Here is a 19347-nt window from a genome sequence, read left to right as displayed (position 1 = left end):
GGAGCCCGGCCGTGCAAGGCGCGCAACACGCGACCGATCGATCGATGCATATGCACGATTCTCGACGCGCGCCTCGAAGAATGCGAGCACCGATTGAAGGAGGGCCGACTCTTGACTCTTTGATATATTGCACGCATGCGAGAGCCAACCCCAACTCTGCACGCGCGAAACCCGCGTTTTCTGCGAGCGCGGGAGACGTTCTTGCCCGCAAAACTATCGCCCCGTATCCATCTGTCGCGACCGAACCGGTCGGAATCAGTTTGCGAACACCCGCCGCTGATCGAATTATTTTCGGATGGTCATTCAACTATCTATTGATTTTTTCGGGCTGCGCGAAATTTCTAAGAAATTTATACCGTTCGACGAACAATTTTGTCCCTCCGCTTAGAGTATGTTCCTTATTTTTATTCCGGATAAATAATTAAGATCCCCATCGATTTCTCGAAAAACTTCCGCCGCCTCTTGGGGACATACTTCAGATTGAAGAGACGCGTTCAGAATCTCTTATAATCTTTCTTTTTTCACCTGATCGTAACGGAACTTATTCTTTCATTCATTTTGTACGAGATAGAGAAATTTAGTTGGTACGGAAATTGAAATATCGATGAATGTAAAGCAAGGTGTCGAAAAGAAATGATTTAGATTTTATGACGAGTATTACAACCGCAATTGTGTATTTTAATATCATATCCAGAAAAGTGCAACTCATTAGTGTGCTCTAATAAGAAAAAAATATGTACCTCGTACTGAACCATGATCTGAAATATTAATTTTTCCATTCGAGCAACTTGTGCCTAATCGTGCAGAAAAGTTGAAGCAAATCTAAAAGACAAAATTTAATGAGTCCTCTGTGGTTTTATTAATACAAGAGAATGGATATGGTTTATTTGTTTTCTGGTGTTTTATGGCTTGTTCAACGAGCTTCGAACGGCTGTCACCACAGGAGAAGTCTGGCTTTCGTCTCGCTCGATGTAAATGGTCTTAATAATCAGAGCAGAAGTCACACACAGGCTTTCTGGGCGTGCTGAGGGCAAGTAAGTGTGCGTGCATGTATCTCCAGAAGCCGCCCAGCAAGATAACACCGAGCCATGTGATAAAGAACAATTTAACGGTCTTGTTAAAGATACGAAACACGCCTACTCTGATAAATGTGAGTCGCGACACAGTGGGACCATTTGGGATATTAAAAGAAGCGGGAATCGAATTCATTCTCGCGAAAACAATATTACAATAAAACATATACGGCACGCTTTAATATTTGCGTTTAATTCAACAGTGTTCGAGTGACAGTAACGCGCAATTATCTGCCTTTATACGAATTTCAAACAGTACATTTTCCGATCGATATATTCCTTCGTACGGTATAATAAATAATTTTCAAATTCTAGTTTGATATTTTTATAGAACAGTGTCTATATTGAGCCAACAAGTTTTAATGACGGCATTAATTGTAAAGTTTGTCCATTTCATACTTAATGATTAATTGAGAAGACGCGGGACCATTTTAACCCAGAATTAAAAATGTTCTATGTAAATTCTAATTTTCTACCATACAGTTATAATCGTCAGCAGTTTATAAGTATGTTTAAAAAAATATATAAAAGAGAATTGATGCGTAAGAATTTGAATAAGTCTGACCGTGGGTGCCATCAAATCGTTACGAGCCTCGGAATGATTAAACACGATTGAACATATCTGAACAAATCCACGAAACCGATATTTCTCTCTAACAGTGAAAAATTACATTCTATCGCAAGAAACAATAAACCGGTTGAAATCCGCGAACGGTCCGCGAGCAACGAAACTTTTAATTATCCATTCTAATAAGGTTTCTTTCGTCGGCAGCTATTTTCCGATTCGAAGAAAAGGAAGTCGTATTTAAGTAGAATTCAGGAAACTCGGTACCGGCAATTATCCGTGCCGGCCTTTTTACTTCGTCGAACTTTCATCGGAGCGTAAAACGACCATAAGGGCCGCGTGACTTGAATTCGCCGTAGCGGCCCGGTTAGTTCGCGACTTTCTCGAGCTTCCGGTTTGAAAAGCATCGACATCTCTGCGACGAGTTCCAACAGCCGGGTCGCGTTTTCGTCGATCGACTCGACCGGTTTCGAATAATTAATGACGCGGGAGGAATTAGTGGGCAGCGACGAGACGAGACGAGACGAGACGAGACGCGGCCGTGCATTTTCCATTTCGGGGTCGCCGCTTTGAGACAGAGAGGTACAGCCGAAAGTTCCGCAAAGTGGATCGATAACCAGGTATCCGGCGAACGTAAACTTTTCAATCAATATGGAGCCGGACGCGAGCCGGTGCGAAATTAATTTCGCGAATTGAAAAGGCGACCCTTCAGACGCCAATACAATTAACCGTAAAACCGAACTTCATATTTTATACTGGTGCCGGCGCCGCACACCCGGCCCGGCACCGGGCGCAAAATTGAAAGAGACAATTTTTGCGGCCGGGTACAATCGCGGCAAATGGAAGCCGCGGAAACGCAACGGCCTCGAATCGATGAATTACAGAGAGGCGATGTTTTCGCGCGCCGTCGAAACGAAAATCGAGATAGAGACCCCCGATGTTATGCTTTTGCGAGCCTGCGGGCGAGAACTATGGACGAACACGCTTCTTCGGGGCATACTTCGTCACACAAAATCTTGATAATTTTCTTACATTGAGACAAAGGGTTAATACTTCTACTGCACCACACAAATTTTGGAATATTGATTGTAAAGATGTAAATAACATTTTTCAATTTAGACCGACATAACAAATTCTTTACAATTGTCTAGCTAGTAGCATTATTCTAAAACAAGGTGTTCACCCTCGGATGACCATTTTCACAGAATTGATATTCCTCGAGATCATTTGCAAATCTGTTTGAATTTTTTTTATCAAGATACTTTTTCCAGACGCCCGAGTCTCACTATTGCTCCGAACAGCTGCCAAATTTCAACAATTTCCTAGAAACAGATCAGTAAAATGGCGAGCTTCATTCTGTGGGTCAAAATGGACCGAAGATCCGCCGTCCAAAAGATTGAGCAAAAAGAATCGAAGTTGAAAAAAGAACGTGAACGAAGCTAGATACCCTGAATATTTTGGTTCTGGCGAGAGGGGGGCGAACGAAGACACTCCTTCGGGGCACACGTCGTCACACCTGACGTCACATACTCGTTAGGGGGCAGATGGCCCCCCTCTCAAGCGTGACGTTGGGCCCACGTACCTGGTGGCGTCTACCCATGAGGCCTTCTTCCTCTCCTCTCTCTCCCTCCTCTCTTCTGGCCCCCTCTTTCTTTCGCCCTCTCTTGCTCCCCCCTCGGCTGGTGGCCCATAAGGTAAAGCAAAATAAAAAAAAAAATACTCCTGCCAAGGGAGTCCCCTTTTCCTCGCACACACGCGCAGCTGCTCAGGTAGCACGAGCTACTTCCACATTAGAGGACGGAACCGATGTGGGGTGCCGATGGCGTGCCCCATTGAAATTCCGTCTGGTCAGACGCCCGGCTGCTTCCTCACGTGGTGCGTACAACACCGTTGAACGGGGGACAACAGACCCAGGAGGAAAAAGAGAAAGAGATTATTAAGGTGACGAACTTTCGATCGATTTGCTCCGGCATTAGGATGCGCCCCCTCCGACTGCTCACCCCCGGGGTAATATTTTATTTTTGAGAAATGACTGCTTCGAGGCCCCTAATGCTCCTCGGTGCATCCGTGGTTCAGCGAGATTCGATTATCGTGCAATTTAGCACTGCCGTGTTCTTTTCATTTCTTCAATGCTGTCGCCTATATTGCGGGCTTTACGCATTCCTGACGAAAACGAATAGATGAATTATTCGACGTTCTGACGAAAATTACTAGGACTTTTTTTTTTGAGAAAATTCTCAACTAATTTATAGCCACTACATTTGAGAAGCGTTCACACATTTTAGGATCGATACACAAACCCGGGAACATCGATGTAACAATTCCAGAGCGAGATTCGAAAAGCGTCTTTTCTCCGGAAAAATTGGCACAGCTCTCGCAGCGTTTAACAATGTAATTGTGCTTTTGCGTCGAATCGGCAAGCCGTGTGCTCTGTTCACCGTGCACAATGGGTCCGTGGTGGTTGAGGAAATTGTCCAGTCCAAGACCCCCAGCGTCCGTTCGCTCGACTCGAGGAAAAGATCCTCGGTAATTAGGGCGGGGGCACGCCGTAAAGGTGTACAAAGCGAGAAAACCGAGCGAAGTGAAGTTCCGCATTGTCCGGGCGTATTCCTGTAAAGTGGCTTTGCCGTCTTAAACGGTCCCAAAGTGGCCAATAACGAGAAAGACTCGGCCGCTGTAACGCCCCGGATACACAAGGGAAGAACTAGAGGCCAATTTGTCGCCGCCGCTCGTAAATCCGTTCTGATAATTCCCAGCACGAGACATCCGGCCTTCCGGCTGGGCGTTGCGGGGGTGTTTCGTGTGGTAAACATAATGTCCGTCCTGGTGGAATCTTTTGTCCGGGACTGTCTTTGCTTTTTCTGCGCCGAACGCGTGCCCGACGGTGCGCCCTTTCCAAACACTACACCTGGAAAGTTTGCCAAATCGGGTCCGCATTCTAAGCCCGAATTCGTGGCCATTTGTGGCCGATTCTTTTTCTCTTTCTTCCTCTCGCCCCTATCAATGTTAACACCTCTCTACGAATGGCTAGAATCTAAGCTCGTATTTTTTAAATAATCGGCTAACGTACTTTGCGAGACACAATTATCGTACAAATGGATATTGGACTATTCAAATTCTTTTGTCCTACATTAAGAGATAATAAACTCTCTTTGAAAAAAATGTTCTAATCCCAAAATTCTATTTCTTAAATGAGAATTGGCAAATTTACTAAATCGAGTCTTAAATTTAGATTGAAGTCTTGCATTGAGTGTATCAAAAAATGAGAAATATTATGAATAACAAGTATGGTTCAACCTAGTCAACGTTTGAACAACCCTCTTCTATCATATCATTGTCTAAGAAAATACTTGAAGAAGGTAGATACTAGATGTATAACTAATCCCAAAATTCTATTTCTTAAAGGAGAATTGCCAAATTTACTAAATCGAGTCTTAAATTTAGATTGAAGTCTTGCATTGAGTGTATCAAAAAATGAGAAATATTATGAATAACAGGTTTGGTTCAACCTAGTCAACGTTTGAACAACCCTCTTCTATCATATCATTGTCTAATAAAATACTTGAAGAAGGTAGATACTAGATATGTAATACCAGCGCCTTCTTCAAACTTCGATATCTATCGAACCGATAACCATGTGCTTACAAAAGAAAGCTGTTCGATCTAATCGAATTCACCTAAGTTTCCCCAAAAAGTATCAGACACATTGGTCCGCCTCGCAGCGCATCTGCTCGGAAAGTAATCCAAGAAACGTTTCGAGACGCCGTTTTTCGTTTGCCGAGGTCGAACCCCGTTATGGCATGGAATCGCCTAACCCCAGACCTAACGCGTGCCCCTCGTATCTCATCAAGAGCTGAACGGGCCGCTGAGCACAAAGTGGCCGCCAATGGGAAACCAAATTTGGTAACGTTCCGTATCTTTTATTCGGCCGCCCCCGCGATCTATCCGAGTTGGGTCATCGTGACAGATTGGTGGGCCCTCTCGACGATATCCGGCCCCAATTTCGGGGTTAGGGCGCGTTCTTCTAACGGGAGCTTAAAAACTCGCCGCATTTAATGCGTTCACGATCCAGAAGCCGCAACTGCATCTTCTCTCCCCGTGCCGGTGCACAATGACTTTCGAACATATGTCGAACGACGGAGTTTCCTCGGCTGCATCGAGATGCGTTATTAACGCGTGCGGAAGGGGAGGAAACTGTGGCAGCGGAGGTAGGAGCACGTTAGATAGATAGAAAGAGAGGGGGAGAGATGGCGGAGAGAGAAAAGAAAATCCATTTCCGAGATCGGCTCGAGGTTCTAGACACGTGGGTGGAAAGAGGCAGAAGGACGAGAAAGGTGCGGTAGGTCGAGCCATCTGGTTCTTTCCCTACACACGATCACCTTGAGGGCCTTTTAAATCCACCAGAGACATGCACCTTGAGACCTGTCTGGGACGAGGACCCTCGAATGCTCGGCCCTTTAAAAATCGACCCTGAAACGAAGACACCGAGACCGTGCCCTTACTCCTGCTGGCTCACCTTAACAACCTCGAGGGTAGCCGCACCATGAATGGTCAGGGCTCTCTTTAGTTTTCGGTTAACTTGCTTCTATACAGATCATCTAGATCTTGTACCTTCGACCACCAAGATCCGTGTTATACGACCGATGTTTTAGCAACCCTACTCGGGCCATTTTCTGCTACCCTAATTACCAGACTGTGCATCTTTAATCAACATTTTCTAAGACAATCCCAAGATGCAGAAGTGAAATAATTCTGCTTTTTACAGGATATTTTTATTCGGCATAAAAATCCGCAAGCTACTTACAACAATATTTCTATATTCGCATAATGTCATCAATGTTTCGTGTTTCACTTATTCAGTTTTGTCGCCAATGCATCAATTCCGGAGCCTGTTAATTACATTCCACTGAAAAATTTCGTTCGTCACTGGCTCGATGACGTCGCGCAAATTTAATTGTTTTATGCTCAATCTTATATTTTTATTAAAATTTTCCAACTCAACATACACGTTTTCATTTATTTCATTACATCAATGCTGTATCTGAAATATCCTCTATGGCGAGAACAAAATTAAAATTTTTTTAATTCTCACGCGCCAGAAATGCATAATCTTGTGCGACGAAAATTACTCGTAACGAAAACACGTTCATTTTTACTTCTGTCAAAAGTAGTTTAATCGAATCAAAATTATATGGAAACATTGATTTCATTTAACTCGTTTCTAGATACATTTTTAAAAGAAAAGAAAAAATGTATAGTAACAATATCAATGACATCTATACTGTACTCATACCCTTCTGATTTTTACAACGTAATCCTTAAAAGTTCGAACTTAGAATTTAGAAGATAGAAGAAAAGTTAGTGAAGGTATGCACGCTTTCAATTAACAGGAATGTTCGAATGACAGGATTATCCGTCTGCATAGCTCAAATGAGTAGTTCTATTTCGGTTTCATCACTGTTACGTATTACAGAACATTTTCCAGTGTTATGCAATTTTCGAGCAACTTTGTGCACACAGAAACCTTTCAACGTCCCTCAGCCCGGTAACTTTCAGCTCAGCAACAATGGCCAGCGGATCTTAAGCTCTTTATACGTCCTAACGTCACAGTGCACCGAGTGACGTCGCGAAGGTGCACGAACGACCCCGGGTTGCATCGTCGGCCTATTAATACCATGATAGAGAGCGGAGAGGTAACGTGGACGCGCTGTTTACCATGAAAATCGGCGGATCGTTGACGGTCCGCCGACAAAGGGGAAATTAATTTGCAAATCGTTCTTGATACGGATCAGGGGAAAGGATCGTCCGTCTCTGGTCGATACTGCACACTCATCAGCTTAAGTCCTTCGGTATCGAGAACGTGACGAGACGCGACGAGACGCGACGATCCGAGACGAGACGAGACGAGAGAACGACAGAGTCGAGACAGGAGGACGCGCCGTTGACAAAGAGGCCACGGAACAAGACAAACACGAACGTGAATACGTAATCTTCGAGTGGATATCGGGAGAGAGATGAAAAAAATTGCAAGTTCAGATGCTGCTGTAGCAAGCATTTCTGACCCGTATAACTCGGGCTGGTAATTCTCGTTGCCCCGGTCCGGGCACGCGATACCAGGGTGCATGCACCCTGTCTACTTTTGTCTTCTTGCGCCGGCTTGAGCCGTGGTCTCTGTCGCGGGACCTCCTCTGTGTGCAGGGGTGCATCCCGCGGACCCGGTTAGTATGCACTTCCGTCGACGTGTGCGCCGATCCGCGAGAGAAGTAGCCGAGCTACCACCAGAAGGAGGATCTCCGGGGCTAGGGACCACGAGGAATAAGGGTAGCAAAGCCGGAGAAGGGCGCGGGGGGTGGCACGCGACCCGTGGGGGATGGGCTGACAGTGAGACTTTTATTAGGGAAGGAATCAGCAAGCATGATTATGTACCTTAGAGCGTCTCCACCTCCGTTTACCAGTTCCGAGCCCGTTCCCCATCCACCCCCTATCTTTCCCTCCCTCCCTCTCTCTCTCTCTCTCTCTCTATCTCTATCTCTCTTTATCTATCTCCCTTTATCTTTCTCTCTTTCTCTCTGTCGTCTACCACCCCCAATGTGTACGTCTAACCGCCCTTCTTCATACTCCGTCTCCGCCACCGCGCTATCGCCACTGACATTGCACTACGACGAAGACTACCAAGCTGCCACACCGTCGTCGCAGCTGCATTGTCAACCCCTTCCCGACCGTCAGCCGACTCCCCGCGCTCATATATGTACGCAGTGGCGTAGAACACCGAGGAATCGACGACGATGCACAATACACCGGATCGGCTCCCTTCAAGGTGAGCTTTGTCAGATCCGTTACCGCTCCACGTGGATGCAAACCGGTCGCGATTACCGTGCATTGGGGGCTCAAATAGTGGCTAATCTTTTTCGAACGCTGACTATTACTTACCAGGAACGCTGCCGTGGCGATGCGAAAGATGCTGTCCCCTGAAACAGTCCAAAACACGAACCTCTTAGAGACTGATCATTCATCTCCTATCTGCAACTATGCTAGACAAAAGTATCGTGGAACCTTATAGAAAAGTCTCTGAATGTATGAACATCCTGTTTCTTCACACTTAAAATTACTTTATACAGTCTACGATAAATGAAAATTTTCAGGATCTAATACAATGTCGTCCTGAAGAAGCAGATACTTCAAAACTGTTTTATAGTGCAATACACTCGGCAATAAGGATTTAATAAAACGTAACTCTACTGTTTTATAATTTCAGTAAGTGTCGTCGTCTCGTGCCTAACATTTCTGAATAACTATGTCCACGATATAGTACGTTATAAAGCAGTTTGCAAACACGGTTCCTTTCGTTTTTCTATCGATTATTCTAATAGCCACGGGTACGGTGAAGAAAAATTGATATCGTCATTATTTTGCAATCTCACTGGAAATATTACGAACAGATTAGAATCATAATTATTCTCTGTCAAGCGGATGTGCCCTAGCTTTTCTGGGAGGAATAAGGGAGGCTGCGATCTTTTTGCGGAATATTTTGAACAGCTTCGGATGATCGTGATCACGAGCAGTCAGTAAATTCGTCGTCCGGCGCAGAGAAGCGCATAGCCGGAGCCGTCCTCCACGAAATTTGCATCTCTGCCTCGCCAATGCCGCCCAAGGCGATATTGTCGTTACAATGAAACCACCCCCGAAAGCTCGCTACCACCCTCGATACACACGCCGGCACACAGGGCGATGTCATGTGCGCGTGTCGCACTCGAACTTTCGACTCGAACCACAGGCGCGAAACTTCGCGAATTCTGATCACGCATACATCGGCGCACACGGCGAACAAAATTTTATCAGCCCCCTTTTTTTCCCCCGCTCGAGCCCCGCCACCGAAAACACTGAAATCCTTTCGAGAGCGCAGCAGCGTCGAGAAAATTTAGTCCCGGCTCGGTCCACTATTTAATTCGGGCCTGGCAGTGCAGAGACCGTTTTGCGATCCCGTGTATTACCACGAGGGAGAATAGTTATTTAACCGTTTATAGAGGCGGAATGTTTGGATCGGGACCGTGGACTTCTTTTAGCACGATTCTTTAAAAATAAACGCTCGCGTAGAAATAAACCCTGCCGAAGGACGAATTATTTTAGTCGCCGGTGACTGAGCTTGTTGATCGCGAAAATTATAATTATCGGCTTTTCGTAAGACGCAATACAGTCTACGAACAGGAGAGAATTACATTCTTTTTCCTGTTATTTAAAAACGACAACCTATTTCACTTGATGGAAGAGTAAATCGGAAATAAACCATTTTAATCGTTCTGATAGTTTAAATACCAAACAGTTAGTTAACATACCAAACACTAAAAGTAACTTGCATGCTTTGCACTATAAAACTGGAAGGATTGAATTTATTCTAGATCTGTAAAATTAAGTTATAATTTGGGATTCTATTCTATAAAATAGAGCTGTACAGTAGAGTCTAAGTTACGAAGAACACGATTGTAAATATAAAACTAAATTTCGTGGTCACGCAGGGCTTTTCGCAGCCGGTATTTTCGCGAATGGTCTATTCGAAGTGAAAATAGTTCCAAGTACCGAAGGATCACTGCAAGGGCGATATTTCAGCGGAAACTCTTCCGTTCGCATCTCGACGAAACTGGATTCCCGCGTGTCATCAATTTCCCGAGCCGGGGGACGAATTTCGCGAAACAGAATGCGTCTTTGTGGCCGCTATTCAGCGTTCCAGCAAAGGATGCACCGAGACAAGGCATCGGAGAGGCGGCAACGCCGGTTGAGAGGGTGTGGGGAGGGAAGAAGGATGAGACTAAGGAGGTCATAGGTGTGAGGCATAGTTCGACGGCAATATCTGAGACAGTTTCGGCCGGCAAGACTTAACAAATAGGCAAAGTTTTGTTCCCGAGGATAACGGGGGCCGGCGGATTCCCCGGTGCTACCACGACATCCTCTCTCTCCTCTTTGTTCGCAAGTTTATGATGTATTAGACGTCTCCCGTCGTTCTCTCGCGTTCCTTTCCTTCGTTCCTGGGGCCGCGCTTTTCGGCTGACCAAATTATACGGCACCGGCAGTCAAGACGAAACTTCCAAAGGCGAAATTAACTCGCTCGAACGCGTTCCACTCGACCTGTGTTTCAACCATTCGGTTGTCCCGATAGTTCGTTTCGTTTTCAAATTCAATGCAAATTTAGACCAGCTTTTTAGAAACGCAAGCGAAAAAGCTCGGGACAAAATGAAATGATAATGACCAGATCATCATATTTTTCTGTATACGCTCGCGTTACCTAACAATAGTAAACGTGCACCTAATACAGGTATAAAGTACCTGCAAGTAAAGTATCTTTAGCTTCTAAAAAGATACTACTGCAGAATTAAATATTTTAGTATTTTTATTATTACTTCTAATACTAAAGTATTACCACCCTTTCCTCCATACCAGTGTTACCCAACCCGCGCGAGACTTAGGCGACATACCACAGATACTAGACCAAGAAATTATTTTAAACCTTGAAACATGGTTGTATAGTATTTTCTAAATAAAAGATTTTTTATTGACATGCATATACATGTCAACTGTACAATTTCTGACAAAATTCTCACACAACAGTCTTTACTGCACAAATGAATGTATGATTGCATCACGTTAGGATTCGAAGTGTTCCTGCAATGATTTCTGTACCAGTTACAAAAGAAATTACTATGGGCATCTGAATAAAAATTCCAGAACAAGAATAAATCTATCTATTTCCCGACCTGACTTTTTCCCGTCGAGATTGCCCCCATTCGTGCCGCTGTGCAACGGAAAAAGGTTGGGAAACCCTGCTCAGACAGAAGCCCACCCCCACCTATAATTTCCCGATAAACTGGTCTGTCGGCGTGTCCTAAAATATTTAAGCTTCCTTTGCCATTCGAATTGGAGGTTCTACGGATGCGTCTGGCATCGTTCCGTCGTGAAATAGCGGTACGTTCTGCGTCCGGCAGGTAAACGCGCGAATTCCATCGTGCTCTCTCGCCGACATCAAAAGTTCCATAGTCCCCATGGAGCGTCCGTTCGCCGTGACCGGGGCCACGCAGACGCGCTCGCTGCCCCCAGGATTAATAAACTTTGTCGCGTCTCGGCTTACCCCGTTGGCTTAACTCCACACGGGGAAAATCAATACGCGCGATACATGCACACACGTACCTCTCTCTATATCCCAGAGGTCCGTTTCGACTTGTCGCGCTATCTCTCTTTTATCTCGATCGTATTTCATTGTGTATCGGCGGGTGCGTGGGAATACACGCGTAGCGTCGCGCGTCTGCCCGGGCCCGATCGCTCATTTGCAAACACACCAGTATATGTATATAGGTCGTCGTCGTCGTCGTCGTCGAACCGACGTTACCCCGACGCCCACACCACTGTCCCGAGACACCCCAGATCGACCGGAGACCTCTTCAGGGTGACAGATGGCCCGATAGACAAAGAACTTGGCCGGCTGCCTTCCCCGTTGCGTAACTCAATAAAAGGAGATTCAAAGTCGATCTTCGGACGATCCACGAGCACCGTCGTTCACGGAGGGGACCGATGGGGTTGAAAATCAAATATTACCAACTCGATGGTCCCTGGAAGATCCCAAACTCTCTCCTCGTACCCCGCGGTTCTTATCGTTCTTCTCGATCGTCGATTAGGCACTCCCCTCGACGACACCAGGACTAACCAGAGGGTACTCTTATAGTCTGCTCCACGACGATTAGACGATTACCAGACCCCTCCCCTCCCCTACCCCCCTGTGAAACCTCGTTACGACACTCGGTATTGGATAGAGAATTAGCCCCGGGGTTGATCGCGCTTCGAATATTCCGATGTTTTCCGTGTTTGTTGCAACGGGGCGGTTACGCTCGACCGTCCCGTTCGCCGAAAGTTTCACTGTCCGTGTGTTTGTATTTGCCGCGGTTGTAATTGATAGTTTGCTCCCATTTTGGCAAATTGTTCTCTATTTACATGTGTCACAAATATTTATTAAGCGGCCGGCATCCCGCCCCGCTGCGAATTTTATTCGGTCACGCCGGAGAGATTATTGCGGTGGTTTCAGTTTAGTACGAGGACTGTTGACGTGACGACATTTCGATGGTTGTATTGGTTCTTTAGTATTTTTATTCGCACTTTGTCTTGATCTACCAAGATTCTTGTCGTAGTCGATTATACAACCTTCGATTAAAATTAATCGCCAGAAGCCTAGTAGATGTTTGGTAAAATTCCGAAGGTTTTTATTTGAATATAAATATAAAATAGTAAATATCTATATAATTGTTTTTATGAATATTATCCTTGGCCGTGAGATTCTTTGCGTTGTACTTGTATTTTACTATTTACATGAAACATTACAGACTCAAATTTTGTTAAGATATTGAAGAGAAGAAAGTAAATGTTTCCCAAATGCCTATTTTTCATGCTAGTCTACATCGGTATATGTACATAAATTAACATTTGTATTTCTTTTTTGACATTGTTCCAAGCTATAATTATGGTCTATATAAATCAATGCTCTTTCCGTATTGTTCGATTAATGTTGATATTGGACTTACATTTACATTTATGTAATAGACGGGTGCGGAAAATTGTGGGAAGATCTTTCATGAAAAAGGTGGTTTCGATGTATGCTGTATGAGATTACAGTTCTGCGTCTTACGGTCCAGGTCCGATTAAGGCACTGACACGCATGAACGACACGCACACGTGCGCGCATACAGAAAGGGGCGTTGCGTCGATGGGTGGCACAATGGGCACGTGGCAGAATCTAATCATCTCACAAGACTCGGGGAGAGCTTGTATTTTTTTTTTTAAGTTCTGTCATTCATCGTGTTAACTCGGTGGAAATTCATTAATTCGCGCTGGCCAGGCTACTATTCCTTTCTCGCGCGAATCGTTGTTTGTGAGAACGTCTGGATAAGCAACTGCGTCCATGTAATTTTTGTTTCAATTGGCACCGCAATGTCTAAGTTTTTATACTTCTTTTGTTGCACGTGGTTGCATCAATTTCACGCACTTTTCATTCTCTGAGTTAGTATTTCTCACCACTTGTATATCTGTTTTTTTCATTTTAAATCCTAAATAAATACGAATTTATATTGACCTGTAGGAATAAAAATATTTGTCAAAACGCGAAAGGTAGGTAGAACTTGAGATGCACTGTTATGCTCGGTTTTTCGAGTGCTCGCCCAAATTAGCATCTGAAATTTGTGTTAACGCCACCGAACATATTTGTTTCCGGTATTATAACCGGAAACATAAAACCCATTTTCACCCATTGTAGTACCGAAGTCAGTGCTCGATGTGTCGCGCAATTGATTAAACCGATATCGTGTCTGTGGCTCGCGCATGTGTCTGGAACTATGCTAGAAACACGTGACCCCCCGCCTCAAGAGACGCCCCTTTCATCTAATCGTTTCGGCGGTAATGGATTATTTCAATCAAAGAATTGAGGGATCGGCAGCGTTCTTGGGAAAGCTGTGACTATGTAAAATCTTTTATCGCACAACACGTGCCAAACTATTCGACAATTTTTTCGATTACTCTTTACCGCAGACAGTACAGGTTCATATTTACACTTGGCCGACTTAATTGATTTGTACAGATATCGTGAAGCGAAGATAAATTAAATTTTATTAACAGTATTTGTTTTGGATATTAGGATCAAAGGAAAGAATTTCGTGCGTTTCGCTATGAAGCCGTTCTACCTTCTAATGGCCAATTGCATGAATCGGAGTTTATGGCTGAACTTGAGCAAGATTTATCTAGCTATTACAGCAAATATCCTGGAATGGGACTCTCGGTTCCTTACAGGAAGGATGAAGCAACAAGTGGCTTCTTAGCTCGAGCAATCTTAGTTCGATGTTCAACAAGTGTTTTCTGAATGGATGCATGTCCTCGGAACTCCTTCAAGGAAGTTTAGCAGGCCCACCCTCGGTTGACACAATCTGTCTACACAGTGTCCTTATAGTTTCCCTTCAAGACAATACTCCGATTCTTTTATTGAATTTTCGCAATTTAAAATTCATGTTATACATGTTTTGTTCTAAAGTTGATATTTTTAAGAGACAGACATTTATTACAATGTCTATTGGAAATTGTAACTTTTTTTTTCAATGTACCTAGGAACGTATTACGGATGATTCCTAGAAGAGGCAGTTTTCAATTACCAATCGTGGTGGTGACGATAATATTTTATCTTTCGATTCTCGTGAATCATAATCTCGATTTACATCAAGTCCGATACGCCCCGTGCACGTCAATGCAATTCGCGTCACTTCTCACGGCTGCCTTATTTTATTTACTTTACTGTTTTTATCAGAGATGTATCCAGAATTTATTAATAAATTCTCATTGCATCGGTTCCGGGAACTGCGGAGGCATAGAAGGAAAGGTCGATAATATCCGAGCGACAGAACCGCCAAGAATAGAATTCCTTTATCACGGAATCCAATGTGCGTCATTTGTTCTGATAACTGTTTCGATCAGACGCGGGGAAGAACTATAATTCCGATTTCGTCGCTTTGCGTAACACAGAAAGGAAATCGTACCCTGACCGTAAATAAACAACCCTCGTGAACCAACCCTCCTTTGTTTAAGGGAGTGTTTTCCTTTCGAGGGCCACAAAAATCGATTCTGAATGCGTAACTTCACAACAGATTATCATGTCTTTCAATTGAAGCAGAAAATGTTGATAATAATTTCCTGAGATGTCACGCTAAAGTTAATCATATTCGATGCTATGTAGATTCAGGTAATCTTTGATCTTTCTATTCTAGGTAAATACAACAGAAATTGTGGAAGCAATACAAAATGTTACATCGCAAGAATAAGGAAACGATATAAGTACTCTTAAAAATGATCACATGAAAATTGCACTAACTTCATGGAATATAACTAAACATATAATGCAAGATACTGGATCAACACTAGTCTGACAATTAATTCGTAGATTTGAATGCAACATAATAGTAATTTCAATGAATCTGAAATGAAATTTAACCATTTTGAATCCCAGAAATTCTATGAGAACTTGAAGGGAAAACCCTGGAAGGGAAAACGCATGGAAAAGTATGCGTGTCCCCTCGGTGGCAGCGTTATCATAGTTTTTCCTGTGGATGCGAAACAAAACGCTCCTAACCCACGAAAGGGGGAGAAAAGCTTGACGAGGGAAAGGGGATCGCCGGATTCGCGTGCCGTCTCTAAATAATAAAATAAAAAGCTCGACCCTCTAGATCCTTGGCCCAGGCTGAATCCCAACAGCAACAAGTTGATATCTTGTTCCCTCGAGGGCGCCTCGGGGGTAGGAGGACGCTGCCTCGAGGCGCGGCGGGGGATGGCGAGGCAGCCTTGGCGGTATCGTCATAAGAAAACGCTTTTCGTTTCTTTTCCCGGGGCCACCCCCTCATCCCACTGTTTGTCTCTTTTCATCAACAGGTTTCCCACCGTACCCTCTGGCCCGGAAAATCTTCGGAGGGAAGTTTCTCGTCCGTGAAGGGGCTAAGAAAACCCAGGCCTCGCTGCGAAGGGAGGGTGGACCTCCTCGAGGATCAGGAAGCGACTAACTTGTAAGATGTAAAAGGGATGGTGTTTCCTTAGGGGATGGCAGCCGCGAAGACGATTCAGGCCTCCACCCGGCGTCTTGAAACCTGTTGGAGTCACCCCCCTTCTTCGTGGAATAGGATGAATGATACTTCCTTATTGGAAACCGGCCGTTTTATGGCTCGTGAACAGCCATCGAAAGCTTACAAATCGCTTTAGCCGTGGCCAATCAGCTTACGTTCAATTACTCACGCGTTACCAAATCCTTATTCATTTTACACCATTTATATTGTGAAAGCTTTGCTCGTTGTATAGACGTTGTATTTGACCAATATTTGGTTTACTTTGCTCGTAATATACATATATTCAAATGAATTTTTAATTATTCTATACAATTTGTTTCAGCGAAACTTTACTCGCAACACAGGCATTAATGTAGGGTACTATATTTGACTAATATTTATTTATTTTATGAATACTTTACCCGTAATATAGAGATTAGAAAACACATTGTGCTCATTTGTTTTATCCAAATTTTGTTCGTAATATAGACATTCAAATAGGATGCTATGCTCGGCCAATAAGCTTAAATTAAATAAATTATGCACACGTTAAACCATGTAACTCAATCTTATTTATTTTATGGAAGCTTTACTCGTAACGCAGACAATATTTACATAGGACATTATTTATTTCCGGGTTTATTTCCCGGCAGTTCCGGGAGATGCAAATAGAAGGAAAGTCAAAGAAGAACGGATAAGAAACATATAAAAAGCAGAGGCTGACTAAGATATAATTCGACTTACTCCGACAAGTCAGGACACATAACGCCCACTTCTTTCTCAATTGCCCATTTTCATCCTTCACGAACCTACACCTCAAGTTTCACAAAACGTCGAGGCACACCCCCTCGTCGCACCTATTACCAGTATCGACGTTAAGCAGGGTCTCACCTGGAACTTCCGGGACGCCATGGCCCACATTGGGTGAAATGGATCGGTTCCACCACGGTCGCGAAACCGTGAGCTTTTCAGTGGCGCGTGACTTTTAGCGGAGCGGCTGCTGTTCTTTTTGTGCGGTGATCCTCTTCCTCGAGGAGCGGCCATTGTGCCTCCCGGCCGGGAATAAATATTTAACAAGCCCCGGTGTCGTACTGTTACGTCAATATGGAGGGCCGATGTGTCCTTCCGGCCGGGAACGAGCGAAAGGAGAATATCGTGGATGCACTCGATCACGTTCGCTCTCCGTTGGAAAAAGGGCGCCGCCTCTCCGCTGGCGCTGGCTGTGCGCACGTCAGAAAGGTGCACGGGGATCCATTCGGATATATTCAAAATATGCAGAACACCGACGGATCGCTCGGTTGCACACCGACAAAAGAAAACAGCAAACCGCGGAGATAAAGAAGAGAGGGCCCCCTCGCCCCCCTTCTCCCACAGCTAGCTCGAAACGCGAGGACGGAAAAGCACGGGGGTGGCAACTGGGGTGGGTCGTCGTCGAAAATAAGCAGCAAAAGTGGAGGAAGAGATCGCCGATTTTGTTTGCCCACAAAACGCCGTAAACACGAGACGACCGGCATTCATGCGCCGCTAGACAGACAGCCACCTACAAGCAGATGATGAACCTTCTTCGAGGTTTTTCGGATTAGTGACAGGGCGGATGTTACAGACAGAGAGACGATGCGCGGGGCCGCCCCCCGGTGGTAATTCGAGATGATGCTCCTCTTTCTCAGCTGCCATTCGGCAGATGTCGAAATTGCTCCGCGCCACGGAGACAATGCGCCCAAGGATAATCGATTTAATTTCCGTGCGTGCTCGCAAGTTGACGGGGTCCGACGAAAATTCGAGCATTTCGATTGTCCCGTTGTCGTCCCGCGACCAGACACCCCATTCACCGCGCGATCGAGCCTCACTCGAACTCTTAGCATGATTTCCAATCGTTTTGTTCGGGGAGAACGAAATTGGGAGAATCGTATATTTTCAGCCTTCGATCCTGCACGTTATCACGGAATTTTTATCTAGGAATTATTGCTTTGTAGTCGTGTAGCACAAGTATTATTTCGTAATTTTTAAAACTTCATGGTCCATGGATAAGGATTGTTTATTAGATCCTTCGACAGAAATAGAAATTTCTAATAATTTCTAATGATTTATAAGCTTCCCTTTAGGCTTAGGGTAGATAAAGTGCTTTGGTCGAGGATTACGATAATGACGTGACTTCTTTGCAATTTTTGGTGGGAAAGTCGTTCCTCAACACGTTTAGTTTTTGATTACTTTATTTCGGTGCCAGGTGAGGCTACAGGTTCATATTAACAACACTTCAGTGTGTACTGTTCGCAAAAATTGTGATACCTTCATAAAACAATTTCTCCTTTTGTCCTTAGTGCAAACAACAGGTGCAGCGTGTTTTAATTAAACCATTCTACGGAAATTGAATTTGATATTGGAACGATCCCGTTTCGCCTATAAACTGTCAATCTTTCCCCCGAGAACTTTTAAATAACTCTATCGTGTGGGGTTGATCCGAACAGTTTTTTTTTTTAAGGCACACTCGCAACCGGAAAAACCGCGGAAAAATGTTAAATATAATAGTGTATCGACGCACGCGTATGCGTCAAATTAAAACAGAGAAATAGAATTTATAATTATGTTTATGTTGTGAACAAATACAGTATATACACATGTCGTATACATGTTTGTTTATACAGTTGAAAATAAAGAATGTGTGAAGCCGAGGCCGATTTACTTACGGAAAATATTCGGACAATAAAGAATTCCTATACGAGGGGTCTGGATAATCGAAGTTCCACCGTATTTGTCGAGATTTTGACACGTCGAGGAAAATTTGCAAGATCGATGAACGGATTAAGCAGATTCCGAGAGCCCCCGGAGGGTGTTATCTTGGTTTCCACATAATTTCCTCGCGCCGTCAATTTTCCTCAAGACTACGAACCCTTCGTCGCACGTTTCAACACCCCGTGGGAAAACAAAGGTGTCACTTCTTCAAAGAGCTCTTAGCTGCTCGGTATCTCCTTCCGCCTCTCTCGCTTTAAGGGCTCGCTTTTCTCGCATCCTTCCGCCCGGAAACATCTCCGGTCGCGTGCCTTTTTGTCTCGTTTCCTCGCACCCCCGTTCGGGTCCATCTATGTCACTCTATAGATTTTATCCC

General features: G+C 44.4%; 1 long non-coding RNA gene across 1 annotated transcript in view; it reads right to left on the bottom strand.

Annotated features, from left to right (window-relative positions):
- Window positions 1-19347, bottom strand: part of LOC143354931 (uncharacterized) — a 123702-nt gene that overhangs the window by 63024 nt on the left and 41331 nt on the right. The window contains exon 3 of the long non-coding RNA XR_013082420.1: window positions 8569-8606. This is a non-coding gene — a long non-coding RNA (uncharacterized LOC143354931). The remainder of the gene's footprint in view (window positions 1-8568; window positions 8607-19347) is intronic.

This window comes from Halictus rubicundus, chromosome 6 (assembly GCF_050948215.1).
Source record: "Halictus rubicundus isolate RS-2024b chromosome 6, iyHalRubi1_principal, whole genome shotgun sequence".
Lineage (NCBI taxonomy): Eukaryota > Metazoa > Arthropoda > Insecta > Hymenoptera > Halictidae > Halictus > Halictus rubicundus.
Note: the sequence above shows the minus strand (reverse complement) of the source record. Positions and strands in the feature narration are given on the sequence as shown.